Source organism: Neoarius graeffei, chromosome 5 (genome assembly GCF_027579695.1).
Source record: "Neoarius graeffei isolate fNeoGra1 chromosome 5, fNeoGra1.pri, whole genome shotgun sequence".
In the NCBI taxonomy this organism is placed as follows: Eukaryota; Metazoa; Chordata; class Actinopteri; order Siluriformes; family Ariidae; genus Neoarius; species Neoarius graeffei.
This window is the reverse complement of record NC_083573.1, coordinates 8938191-8951771: the sequence shown is the minus strand read 5'-3', so window position 1 is coordinate 8951771 and position 13581 is coordinate 8938191. Positions and strand designations below refer to the sequence as shown.

Sequence of the window (13581 nt, the reverse complement as noted above, 5' to 3'; positions counted from 1 at the left end):
CTTGCATTTTCTTTCATCATTTGTAATTCTTCCTCACTTACAGTGACGAAGCTACTGGCTACCATTTTGCCGAGTCGCTCGGGGTGCTTCTCGAGAAATAGTCCAAATCTCTCGACCAATCAGTGCATGCGAGTTCCTACAATCACCTGCGTATTTATACTAAAGGAAAATAATCAACAACGGAGTGAAAATAACACATCCTGAAGTGTTTTATTCCTCTTCTACCACGGCAAGTTGACAAACCACTGCAGAACGACATCATTTTTATCCATTTATAGTTACCTTTACAAAAAGTAGGACGTCCTCAAAATCAGTTTCTGTTATCATTACCATTATAGATGCAACATCCTGTTTTTTCCTCTCTCAATCTGTCTGTCTTTCAATTCATATGTTTGTCTATGTCTGTTAATATGTCTCTTTATTTATCTATATACATATCTGTCCATCTTTCTCTCTCTGTTGATAGAGTTATCTTTTTTGTCTGTCTGTGTTCCTGTCTGTCTGTCTATCTATCTGTCTGTTATTCTGTCTCTCTCACTCTATTTATCTATATACTGTACGTGTCTATGTTTCTCTGTCTGTTTATATGTTTGTCTTTTTTGTCTATCTGTCTGTCTGCCTTTCTGTCTGCCTTTCGATTAACATATCTGTCTGTCTCTCTATTTGTCTATAGATATATCTGTCTATCGTTCTGTCTGTCTCTTTATATATTTGTCTATCTGTCTGTCTGTCTCTGTATTTGTCTACATACATATCTGTCTGTCTTCGTCTCTGTTTGTAGATTTGTTTTTTTGTCTGTCCGTCTGTCTCTCTGTCTGTCTGTTTCACTTCCATCTCCTTTTTCCTTTCTTTGCTTTTCCCGACAGACTACTGTATTGCAAACAAAGCTCTCTCTCTCTCTCTCAGCCCGCTGTCTGAGAAAACCTTAAGCACTGACACTGGAGACTCCTTCTATCCACGCTAAATAAACAACTCCATCCATACAACGAGTAAACACCGTTACCACATCTTCAACTGCGATAACGTTTGCATGTTTACCAGACGTACTGTCAGCTGCTGTCAGTAGAAAATAAATCAACACATTCTGACCAATCAGAATCGAGAACGTGGCGCATTAGGCATAAATCAGAACCATGATACTATTACGCTTCTGTATATGATACAGAAGAAAATAGGTCATAAATATATCAGTTAGCATAGAGCATCAGATTAAAACTGGAGTGGATAAATATGGAATAAACGTAGCTATCATTATACGCCATCACAACAACCTTGGTAGCATTATGGTTGAAATTGTATACCTTAAAATGTTCACAGTGTTTACAAGATGATTCCATATGAATGTCCACCTCTTGTGGTTTTCACAGTTTTGGATGTTTTCTGATCATTCATGACTTCATAACATGATGCGTTTACAAACATCACAAAACCCATAGCAGTTTGCGTTAGCATTGCTGCTAAGTGTCATTGTAGTCATTTGAAGCCTTTTCTTAGCGATTCTTAGAGATTTACCATCATATCTGAGAGAAATGTTGATATTATAGATTGTTTTGTGACTTTTTCACTGTTATTATGCCTTTCCTTTGGACATAAATCAGCTATGGGCGAGCTAAATACATCGGTAGCCTCAGTAATTAGCATGCTAACCATTTTAACAGATAATAAATGATACAGTATTTGGCTATACCGATAGTTACGACAGTATCCCATTAACATGTTTACTGTTACCACAGTGAGTTTTCTGGAAGGGAGGTTCAAATTCAGATTGATATTCAGATCATGGGTGCAATTAGCGCATGGCTTTCTCCGTATCTTCTATCTTAGAGAGTATGCAGTGTGACGTCTGTCTCTGATCTGACATGCGCGATTGACTTCAGTGGAGTTAGAGAAAGAGAATTTCTTCTGTCTTAGAAAATGTAAAGTAGACACTGTAGGCATATTGATTCAGTGATTGATTTATCACACTCCCTCTCCATCCAGCCTCACTCAAAAAGAGAACAGCAAAATATATACTTGGGGCACGATTATAAAACAATACAGAAACTGACGGAAATTAATGAGTATTTTGTTCTCCAGTCTGTCAAACATGCCAGCTAGAGTAAGCATGCTAGATGAAAACATGACGCTATTGTAAAATAAATCATCTGACTATCAGCCACAAGATTTAAAGCCCATATTGAATCAGCCAAAAAAATGATGTTCACACAAAATCCCAGCTGTGTCGTTTTGAAATGAAGTGCTAATATTGCTAACAACTAACTGCGATGTTTATAGGGGATTTTAACGTGACATCATCGTAACTGTGGATTTGTTTACGCGGCCACGTTGCCTGGCGAGCTTTGTGTTTGACAACAACCGGCACAAGTGTACGCGAGTGATTGTAAGCCCAATTCAGTAAACATCTACAGATAAACTTGGAGAAGTTATATCTAAAAGAACAATGCCAGAGAGCTGTAATGCTTTTGGATGTAATAACAGACGTGGACATAAGCCTGGTTTAACTTTTCACCGCTTCCTGACAAACCCAGAAAGACGAGAAAAATGGTGAGCTGCAGTTAAACGGGAAGACTGGATGCTAACAAAGCATTCCCATGTGTGGAGAACATTTTATATCAGGTTAGTATGAACGCTCTGTGCACCTGTTATTTCTCATAACACTTTTTCTAGCTCAAGCCCATTCACTTATAAAAATCGCATAGATCTAGCTCTAGCCTCGGCGTATTAAAGCTAACATTCAACAAGTCCGTAAGTTGGCGTAACAGACAAAACAGGTTGCATGGTCTAGCACTACCCAGTACAGCCTACTGGTACATACACAAGCGTGTCACACTTAGCAACTCTACTTCACTACAAAAAACATGCCAAATGAGTTAATGAATTTTAAAATGAAGGTCTGGATGTGGACACGTCATATTTTATTAGACCTAATTCTTATCTCGGCTAGCAGCATGTTTGTTATGTACTGATAATGCAGACTCGGTTAAACACCATAAAATATGCTAGATCTAGGCCCTGGCTTGTTTATTACTCTTAGAATTCCACATTTGAGCTTACCTTTGTCATAATAAGGTATTTTTCTTTATCTGTCAGAATGCAGGCACTGACTGATGTATGCTTAGAGGACAGCAGAGAAGTAGACGGTCGACAAAGCCAAAACAGAAGACAGAAGCGAGGTCACGAAACAAGCGTGGGTCGGGCGATCGGCAAACAACGTGGAATGGGCAAGACAGGAGTCGTAGTAGAATAACACGAGCAAAAGTCAGAAACTAGAGAGACAAACAGGAGAGTACGAGGCTCGGTATGTACTGGGCAAACAGGACAATACTTCGCACTGAAGTGGAGTGAGAGAGTGGCTTAAGTAGTTGGAGTGCTGATTAGAGGAATGCGTGACAGCTGCGATTAGTACTCAGGTGACAGAGGGCACTGTGGTTCTTGGGGCTTGTAGTTCTGAGTCTCCATGTTTGTAGTTTGTGTGTTTTCAGTGGATTTACTGACATTATCGGGAATTTCCCATAACATTCCAGCACAAAACCTGCCTCGAAATATTGGTAGGCATCTGTACTTTCGGAGATGCCTTTAGCATCTACGGTGTATTCAGAAGTCCAAATGCTAAATATTTCAGGATGTCATAGTGTCCCAAATCCGGTAACTGGTTTCCCAAACACTTTTCAAGTGGAATAAATATGTTTGTGGGTAAATTATATGCATCTGTGATGCCTGCATGTTTCAGTTTTTGGATGTAACATGATTTGCTGGTATAAAATAATTTTAAGCATTTCAGAAAGCTTGTACTGACTTCAGTCATCTCGATTTTCATTATTAACTGTCGTGGCCATGTTTCTTTGTTTGCCCGGCAATATGACGGACGCTTCTTGATGAACAAAAATCTGTGACGTCAGTGAAAGACCTCTATAGACTCCAGATTATGTAGCATTTCATAAGCTGGTGTTAGGGGTTATGGTGAGAACATAGGACCCTGGGAACATAGCTACAGTCCCTCGTCTGATAACAATTATCAGAGCTTTTTTTAAGGATTTTCCACTAGGAGACCAACTGGTCTGGGCAATACAATCACAGGCCCCAGAGTCCATGCGGCTGCACCACTGCGGCATATTCTGTGATGTAAATTGCTGCATTACAAATCCTCGTTTCAGCCAGCATAATATCAACATAGTTAATGCAGTGCCAAGTTTTCCTTGTTAAATGTATACTTACATGGTACTTGGTTAATTAAATGCAACTGATTGAACCAAATAATAAGACATAACCTGGTTTAAAATTTGGTCTCCCAGTGAAGCTGGTTTGGCATTGACTAGGAGACCAAATCTGGCCACTGGGAGACCATTTGGTCTCCCAGTAACTATGTTAAAAAATGCTCTGACAGTTATACTGTTGAGTTGTGATTTTGTCGAGAATGTCAGGTCAAGTCAAGTTTATTTGTATAGCGCTTTTAACAATAAACATTGTCGCAAAGCAGCTTTACAGAATTTGAACGACTTAAAACATGAGCTAATTTTATTCCTAATCTATCCCCAATGAGCAAGTCTGTGGCGAAGGTGGCAAGGAAAAACTCCCTAGTGGAAACTAATACAATGTTTATGAATAATATCACCCAGAGGTAACATATATAAAGAAAAAAGCAGTGGACCCAAGACAGAACCTTGTGGAACACCAAACTTTACCTCAGTATGTCTAGAAATATCACCATTTATATCAACATACTGATAATGATCAGTTAAATAAGAGCTGAGCCAGGAGAGGGCCGTTCCCTTAACTCCCACAACATTTTCTAGTCTATCCAGAAGAATGGAATGATCAATGGTATCAAATGCTGCACTAAGGTCAAGCAACACAAGCAGCGAGACACAGCCCTGATCAGACGCCAACAGTAGGTCGTTTACTACTTTAACCAGAGCTGTCTCTGTGCTATGATGAGGTCTAAATCCTGACTGATACATTTCATGGATGTTATTCCTATGTAAATATGAGCATAACTGCTGTGCCACAGCTTTTTCAAGGATCTTGGAGATAAAGGGGAGGTTTGATATCGGCCGATAATTGGATAGCTGACAAGGATCAAGGTCAGAATGTAAGGGTAACTTTTTGTTTTCGCACAGGTTTTTCACATAGAAGTATAAAAGCATAGTTTTGCTGTAGCAACAGGTGTAAATGTGTAAAGGCTACGGCTAAACCGTAAATTTTGGAAGCTCCAAACTTGTCTTGGATGGTTGAATTCATATCAGCGCAAACTGTTTTTTTTTGTTTGTTTTAACTGCTCAGTTCTGGATTGGTTTCTCGTTCCATTGTAGAACTTTTAAAAAATTAATAAGTAAATGTGAAATGAAATCAAATTGGATGCAGACATGAATTTTTACACATTCCATCTGAAAGAATTCTTCAGAAATTAAACACACTATCTAAAAATCCTCAGCAGACTGTTTGTGTTTATTTTTTGTCGTTATTTTTGTGGACCTTAAATGAAGCAGATGGAGCCCACGTTCTTCAGGACTTGGCACGTTCCAGCGCTCATCGTTTCTTTCGACTCGAAAACCACATTCCCACAGCCAATAAATGAGGATGTAATAATAGCGCTTCATTAACAGTGAGCATTTCGTTGGATTATGACAAATACAACAGCCATCGCGCTCAGAGTAACTGCCAGTTTTTACAAGAACTGACCACAGACGGACTCGCTGTTAGCGCTGAGACATAATTCCTGTCAGACTGCATTAAATCTACAGTGATCTTACCCTGCTGCTATCCACAAATAAATTGGGGCAACTTCAAACTTTAATAAATGCATCCAGACAGAGAGTGAGAGAAGCTCAGTACAGAAGCACATGGGCCTCATTATTCACTTCAGACCCTTATTTAAACAGTCAGAGAGAGAGAGAGAGAGAGGGAGAGAGACTCGTTTACAATACAGCAGTCTGTTGGGAAAAGCAGAAAAAAGAAAAAGGAGATGGAAGTGAAAATCCAAATATATACACTTACTATTAAAAAAAAAAACTCTCCAAAAACAACCAGTAACATCAGCGAAACGCTCCAGGAAACAGACAGACAGACAGACATGTGAACTCAAAGGCAGACAGATAAGTATAGAGACAAGCACACAAACAGACGGACAGACAGACAGACAGACAGACAGACAGACAGACAGACAGACAGAAGCACCATCAGACAGACAGACAGACAAGAACACAGACAAAAACCAACAGAATGAAAAGTCGTGCAGAGCACAATACTTGTGAAAATCACAAAGAAACAGAACTTATGGCCGATTAGGTGTTTTTACAAGATGTGACCTTGGGGACCTTGACCTTTTACCTTGACCCATCAAAAACTAATGATGTTTTTATGTGACCCTAGTGAGTCGTCCTGTGCATTTTGGTGAAGATTGGTGAAGAAATGACGATGCTAGAGCACCAACAAACAAACAAACAAACAAACAAACAAACAAATGGACCCATGAACAGATCAACATACTTGCAAAAATCTCTGATTTTTGAAAGTAAAGATAGACAGATATTTATATAGACAAATAGAGAGACAGACAGACACACACAGATAGAGAGAGAGAGAGAGAGAGAGAGAGAGAGAGACAGACATGTTAGTTGAAAGACAGTTTGACAGACAGAAAGGCAGATGGATAAATACAGAGACAGACAGACAAAAAAGACAAATGTATAAACAGAGAGAAAGATAAACAGATATGTACAGAGACAAATAGAGAGACAGATACATAGACAGACAGACAGACAGACAAATTGACAGACAGAAAGGCAGACAGGTAAATCCAGAGACAAGCAGACAGACAGACAGACAGAAAAGACAAATGTACAGGGTGGTTCAAAAAAATTTGACATTCCAATAATTTTGCCAATTCTCATTCAATTGACCTCAAATTTTAACCGCATATGTGGAAACAGGTCAAAATTTTATATTTAATGTTTTTTTTTTGTTTTTCTCTCTTTAGGTATAGAAATGCCATTTGCAGGGGGGAAAAAAGGTGTTTTTTGTGTGTTAGAGTCCGCTCGAACACAGTCGAACAAGCCTGTGCAGCATGCATTTATGAGAGAATTCTCTAAAAATACACTGTTACCGGAAAAGACTGTGACCAAAGACATACTGCAGTGTGTTTGGCAGGAACTGGACTACCGACTCGACGTGTGTCTGTGTCTCAGGCGGGGCGCGTATTGAAAATTTGTGAAATCGTTCATGGAATACATACAGCTTTGAAGTTCTCATTCAAATTTTGAGGAATAAATCTTATATTGCTCAACATTAAACCTGCTCAGTTTCATTTGCCTCGACGATGTAGTTTCTGGGATATTTACGTCTCAGTTCATTTCAAACTTTTTCAAACACCCTGTATAAACAGAAAGATAAACAGATATATAGACAGACAGACAGACAGACAGACAGAAAAGACAAATATATCAACAGAGAGAAAGATAGACAGATATGTAAGTAGACAAACAGAGAGAATGGCAGAATCATAGAATAACAGACAGACAGACAGACAGACAGACAGACAGACAGACAGACAGACAGACAGACAGAAAAACTGATACTGGACAGACAGACAGACAGACCATCATACATAAAGATGGAGAGACAGACCAAAAAAAGACATATACTCTATATGTCCACATAGATAGATAGAGAGACAGACAGAAAGAAAGACAGGCAGACAGACAAATTGAGAGACAGACAGGTCGAGTGATATACTGAAGAGCTCCCAAAGATTGCCGTGTAATCGTACTGCATGCTGTAACGTCTCCTGTATTACACGTTAAACATCCATCTGTGACTCATTAGTTACTAAACCCAGGATTTCTACAGTAATTCTACAAACTGAGGGAAAACGAGTCGTTCGCATGCGGAGGAGAACAGAGTTCCAGAGTGAATTATGTAGAGTCGAGAAAGGAACAGGTATGCAGGCCCAGGTATGAAGGTGAATGTGTAAGGTGTGTATGTGTGTGTTATGGAGAGGTAATTATTCAGAGTTGGCTGAATGAAGCTTTTAAAGTGAGAACATGGAAGACTTTGCCTTCTGGGCTACAAAACAGATCCTGCAGGCTATTTTTTAAAAACGTTTTTAGCATTTTGTGATGTGAGTGTCACAGCTGCCAGGGCACACATTCAGAGAGAATTCAGGGCTGTGTCCCAAACTGCATTAATACACACCTTAATAATCATAAAAATAATCATGGGGTGGCACGGTGATATGCTGGTATGCAGGTTTTCATATAAAATATTTAGTTGTTGTTGTTATATGCAGGTGTTTGTATAAAATATTTTGGCGTTGTTATATGCAGGTGTTTGTACAAAAAATTTAGTTGTTGTTATATGCAGGTGTTTGGAGGAAACATTTTGTTGTTTTTGTAGAAAATATTTAGTTGTTATATGCAGGTGTTTGTACAAAAAATTTAGTTGTTGTTGTTATATGCAGGTGTTTGTACAAAAAAATTAGTTGTTATATGCAGGTGTTTGGATGAAACATTTTGTTGTTTTTGTAGAAAATATTTAGTTGTTATATGCAGGTGTTTGTACAAAAAATTTAGTTGTTGTTGTTATATGCAGGTGTTTGTACAAAAAAATTAGTTGTTATATGCAGGTGTTTGGATGAAATATTTTGTTGTTTTTGTAGAAAATATTTAGTTGTTATATGCAGGTGTTTGTACAAAAAATTTAGTTGTTGTTGTTATATGCAGGTGTTTGTACAAAAAAATTAGTTGTTGTTATATGCAGGTGTTTGGATGAAACATTTTGTTGTTTTTGTAGAAAATATTTAGTTGTTCTATGCAGGTGTTTGTACAAAAAATTTAGTTGTTGTTGTTATATGCAGGTGTTTGTACAAAAAAATTAGTTGTTATATGCAGGTGTTTGGATGAAACATTTTGTTGTTTTTGTAGAAAATATTTAGTTGTTATATGCAGGTGTTTGTACAAAAAATTTAGTTGTTGTTGTTATATGCAGGTGTTTGTACAAAAAATTTAGTTGTTGTTATATGCAGGTGTTTGGATGAAACATTTTGTTGTTTTTGTAGAAAATATTTAGTTGTTATATGCAGGTGTTTGTACAAAAAATTTAGTTGTTGTTGTTATATGCAGGTGTTTGTACAAAAAATTTAGTTGTTGTTATATGCAGGTGTTTGGATGAAACATTTTGTTGTTTTTGTAGAAAATATTTAGTTGTTATATGCAGGTGTTTGTACAAAAAATTTGGTTGTTGTTGTTATATGCAGGTGTTTGTACAAAAAATTTAGTTGTTGTTATATGCAGGTGTTTGTACAAAAAATTTAGTTGTTGTTGTTATATGCAGGTGTTTGTACAAAAAAATTAGTTGTTATATGCAGGTGTTTGGATGAAACATTTTGTTGTTTTTGTAGAAAATATTTAGTTGTTATATGCAGGTGTTTGTACAAAAAATTTAGTTGTTGTTGTTATATGCAGGTGTTTGTACAAAAAAATTAGTTGTTGTTATATGCAGGTGTTTGGATGAAACATTTTGTTGTTTTTGTAGAAAATATTTAGTTGTTCTATGCAGGTGTTTGTACAAAAAATTTAGTTGTTGTTGTTATATGCAGGTGTTTGTACAAAAAATTTAGTTGTTGTTGTTATATGCAGGTGTTTGTACAAAAAAATTAGTTGTTGTTATATGCAGGTGTTTGGATGAAACATTTTGTTGTTTTTGTAGAAAATATTTAGTTGTTCTATGCAGGTGTTTGTACAAAAAATTTAGTTGTTGTTGTTATATGCAGGTGTTTGGATGAAACATTTTGTTGTTTTTGTAGAAAATATTTAGTTGTTATATGCAGGTGCTTGTACAAAAAGTTTAGTTGTTGTTATATGCAGGTGTTTGTACAAAAAATTTAGTTGTTGTTATATGAAGGTGTTTGTACAAAACATTTAGTTGTTGTTGTTATATGCAGGTGTTTGTACAAAAAATTTAGTTGTTGTTATATGCAGGTGTTTGGATGAAACATTTTGTTGTTTTTGTAGAAAATATTTAGTTGTTATATGCAGGTGTTTACATAAAATATTTAGTTGTTGTTGTTGTTGTATGCAGGTGTTTCTACAAAAAATGTTGTTATATGCAGATGTTTGTATAAAACATTTTGTTGTTATATGCAGGTTTTTGAAGAAAATATTTAGTTGTTATTTGAAGGTGTTTGTATAAAACATTTAGTTGTTGTTAAATGCAGATGTTTGCATAAAATATTTACTTGTTATTGTTGTTGTTGCTATCTGTAGGTTTTTGTATAAAATATTTAGTTGTTGTTGTTATTTGCAGGTGTTTGTACAACCCCAATTCCAAAAAAAGTTGGGATGCTGTGTAAGCTGTAAATAAAAACAGAATGTGAAGAATTTTAAATCATAGAAACCTGATATTCCGTTGAAAATAGTATAAAGACAGCATATCAAATGTTGAAACTGAGAAATTTTATTGCTTTTTGAAAAAATATATTTTGAATTTGATGTCAGCAATATGTTTCAAAAAAGTTGGGAAAGGGGCAACAAAAGACTGAAAAAGTTGTGTAATGCTAAAAAAAAACCCGAACAAACAAACAAAAAAACTAATTTGGTTAATTGGTAACAGGTCGGCGGCATGGTGGTGTAGTGGTTAGTGCTGTCGCCTCACAGCAAGAAGGTCCAGGTTTGAGCCCCGTGGCTGGCGAGGGCCTTTCTGTGCGGAGTTTGCATGTTGTCCGCGTGGGTTTCCTCCGGGTGCTCCGGTTTCCCCCACAGTCCAAAGACATGCAGGTTAGGTTAACTGGTGACTCTAAATTGACCGTAGGTGTGAGTGTGAATGGTTGTCTGTGTCTATGTGTCAGCCCTGTGATGACCTGGCGACTTGTCCAGGGTGTACCCCACCTTTCGCCCGTAGTCAGCTGGGATAGGCTCCAGCTTGCCTGCGACCCTGTAGAACAGGATAAAGCGGCTAGAGATAATGAGATGAGATGAGATTACAGATGTTTTATGAGAATAAGACCAGCTTTATTGTATACATCCACTGTGACGCCGATCAACATGAACTAGCCTGCTGACTCGACCTAGCTAATCAAAAAACAGCGGAGAGAACAGAACTATCACCTCTGTTCGCTTCCCCTGTGTGTATTTTAAAGCCAGGACTCCATCAGTCTTTACTGTCTCCTGATTGAGCATAAACACTGACATGTACACTCAGAAGTCCGAGTCTCAAATCTATAATAAAACTTCAGACAGCACAATTACGATTGGATTTTAAAATATGTCAATACTACGTCAACCATTAATGCGATACGGGGTTCGTTTTTATTCTCTTCTCTTGGCCAGAGAGTATCGACTCTGAGATTAAATTACATCGTCAGAAGAGCTTCTATCTGACAAAACCGGTTTGTCTATGACGAAACTCAATCAATGTACAGAAACTGGATTATATAAAAAATGCTGAAAGACAAATATAAAAGGCACAGGTTCGGTTTTCAGGCCAATAAGGCTCTGGACGTGTCCTTGTTGACTCCCAGATCGTCGTCTAAAGTTAATTTTATACTCAGTTTCCCTTCAGTCAAGTCAAAGCATTTTTATTTTTGTACTCTCATGAAGAATCCAATCTGGGTAATACTGTAAATAAGGGGAGTTTATAGCTAGCAGGTTAGCATTGCGATGGAAATCGAAATAACGTTTCACCACACCTCAGAAACACCTCTGTGATGCTAATCTCATTGCTGAAAGCTTTACTTACTGGAAAAGTAAAGACGCCAAAATTAAACATTTCAGCTACATGACCCAATTTATTTAAAAACAAAACAAAAAACAGCTCGCTGGTTTTAACTGGGAACCAGCCTTAGCTATTTTGGGCTTGTTTGGTTTCATGGTTTTGAGGCTTATAGGCTGGTTCTAACTGGTCATGCTGGTTCCAGCTGACTAAGCAAATGTGATTTAATGTGGTTTTTTTTGTCCACTTACAAACTGGTTCTCGTTGTTTAGTTTGGGCTGGTTTGATGGTTTTAAGGGACGTTTGGATGCTTACAAGCTGGTTCTAGTTACTCAAACGAAAAGATCTACTAAACCCATGTCAATCTGGGAAAGAAATTAGACAAACTAGACAAAGGCTTGCTGTTGGTGTTTAGCTAAACCGGCCGAAACCAGTTGCGACCATCTTATACTGGTTTACGATGTTGTTTTAGTCAACCTGAGTGTAGATTTCAATCAAAAATGGTGGATGAAGTTATTTTTCAGTGGACACAATAGCAATCAGTGCGGCATGGTGGTGTAGTGGTTAGCGCTGTCGCCTCACAGCAAGAAGGTCCGGGTTTGAGCCCTGTGGCCGGCGAGGGCCTTTCTTTGTGGAGTTTGCGTGTTCTCCCCGTGTCCGCGTGGGTTTCCTCCGGGTGCTCTGGTTTCCCTCACAGTCCAAAGACATGCAGGTTAGGTTAACTGGCGACTCTAAATTGACCGTAGGTGTGAATGGTTGTCTGTGTCTATGTGTCAGCCCTGTGATGACCTGGCGACTTGTCCAGGGTGTACCCTGCCTTTCGCCCGTAGTCAGCTGGGATAAAGCGGCTAGAGATAATGAGATGAGACAATAGCAATCAAATAATTCATATTTCAAACAAACAGCATTTGATTTGCTAAAGTTTGGAGCTAACTGTAGATTGATAGCTAGTTATTTAGCGAACAAGCTGTTATCAAGATTAGTCCATATATCTACAAATATCAACAACAAAACTTTGGTACTGGTTTCCTTGGTGATTTAATGCAGTGCATTCTGGGAAATACATTGCTCATTGGACACCTGGTGAGAAGCTCTGGCTGGTGGTTTGTAAATGTCTGTATGAATTTGCATTTTCAGTACTCATCTCATTATCTCTAGCCACTTTATCCTGTTCTACAGGGTCGCAGGCAAGCTGGAGCCTATCCCAGCTGACCACGGACGAAAGGCGGGGTACACCCTGGACAAGTTGCCAGGTCATCTCATCACAGGGCTGACACATAGACACAGACAACCATTCCCACTCACATTCACACCTACGGTCAATTTAGAGTCACCAGTTAACCTAACCTGCATGTCTTTGGACTGTGGGGGAAACCGGAGCACCCGGAGGAAACCCACGCGGACACGGGGAGAACATGCAAACTCCGCACAGAAAGGCCCTCGCCGGCCCAAGGGCTCGAACCCAGGACCTTCTTGCTGTGAGGCGACAGCGCTAACCACTACACCACCATGCCACCCATTTTCAGTACTGTATTAGCAAAAATAATAATAATAAGTCGACTAGCTTTCTACCGTAATTTATTTAGGAGAGAGAGGGAAAAAATAATCAGCCACAAGAACGTGAAGACCGCGTGATTTTTAAAAGGTTTGGTAAATGAGGAAAACACTTGTCAGAAGTGGGATTTGAACCCACGCCTCCATAGGAGACCAGAATCCTCACCGCAGGAAGGTTTAACACACCTTGAGTCTGGCGCCTTAGACCGCTCGGCCATTCTGACACACACGCGAATCTCAGAGAAGTAATATTTAACGTGATTATAATACGCTTCCCTTACTTTCTTCTATCACTCACTGTAAATGGTTGTGGGTTCTGCGATC

General features: G+C 38.4%; 1 non-coding gene across 1 annotated transcript; it reads right to left on the bottom strand.

The window, feature by feature from the left end:
- Positions 1-13371: 13371 nt before the first annotated feature.
- On the bottom strand, positions 13372-13481 carry trnal-caa (transfer RNA leucine (anticodon CAA)). Its single transcript has 2 exons — positions 13444-13481; positions 13372-13416 (listed from the first exon to the last, which is right to left on the bottom strand). It is a non-coding gene; the product is annotated as a tRNA-Leu (tRNA).
- Positions 13482-13581: the final 100 nt, after the last annotated feature.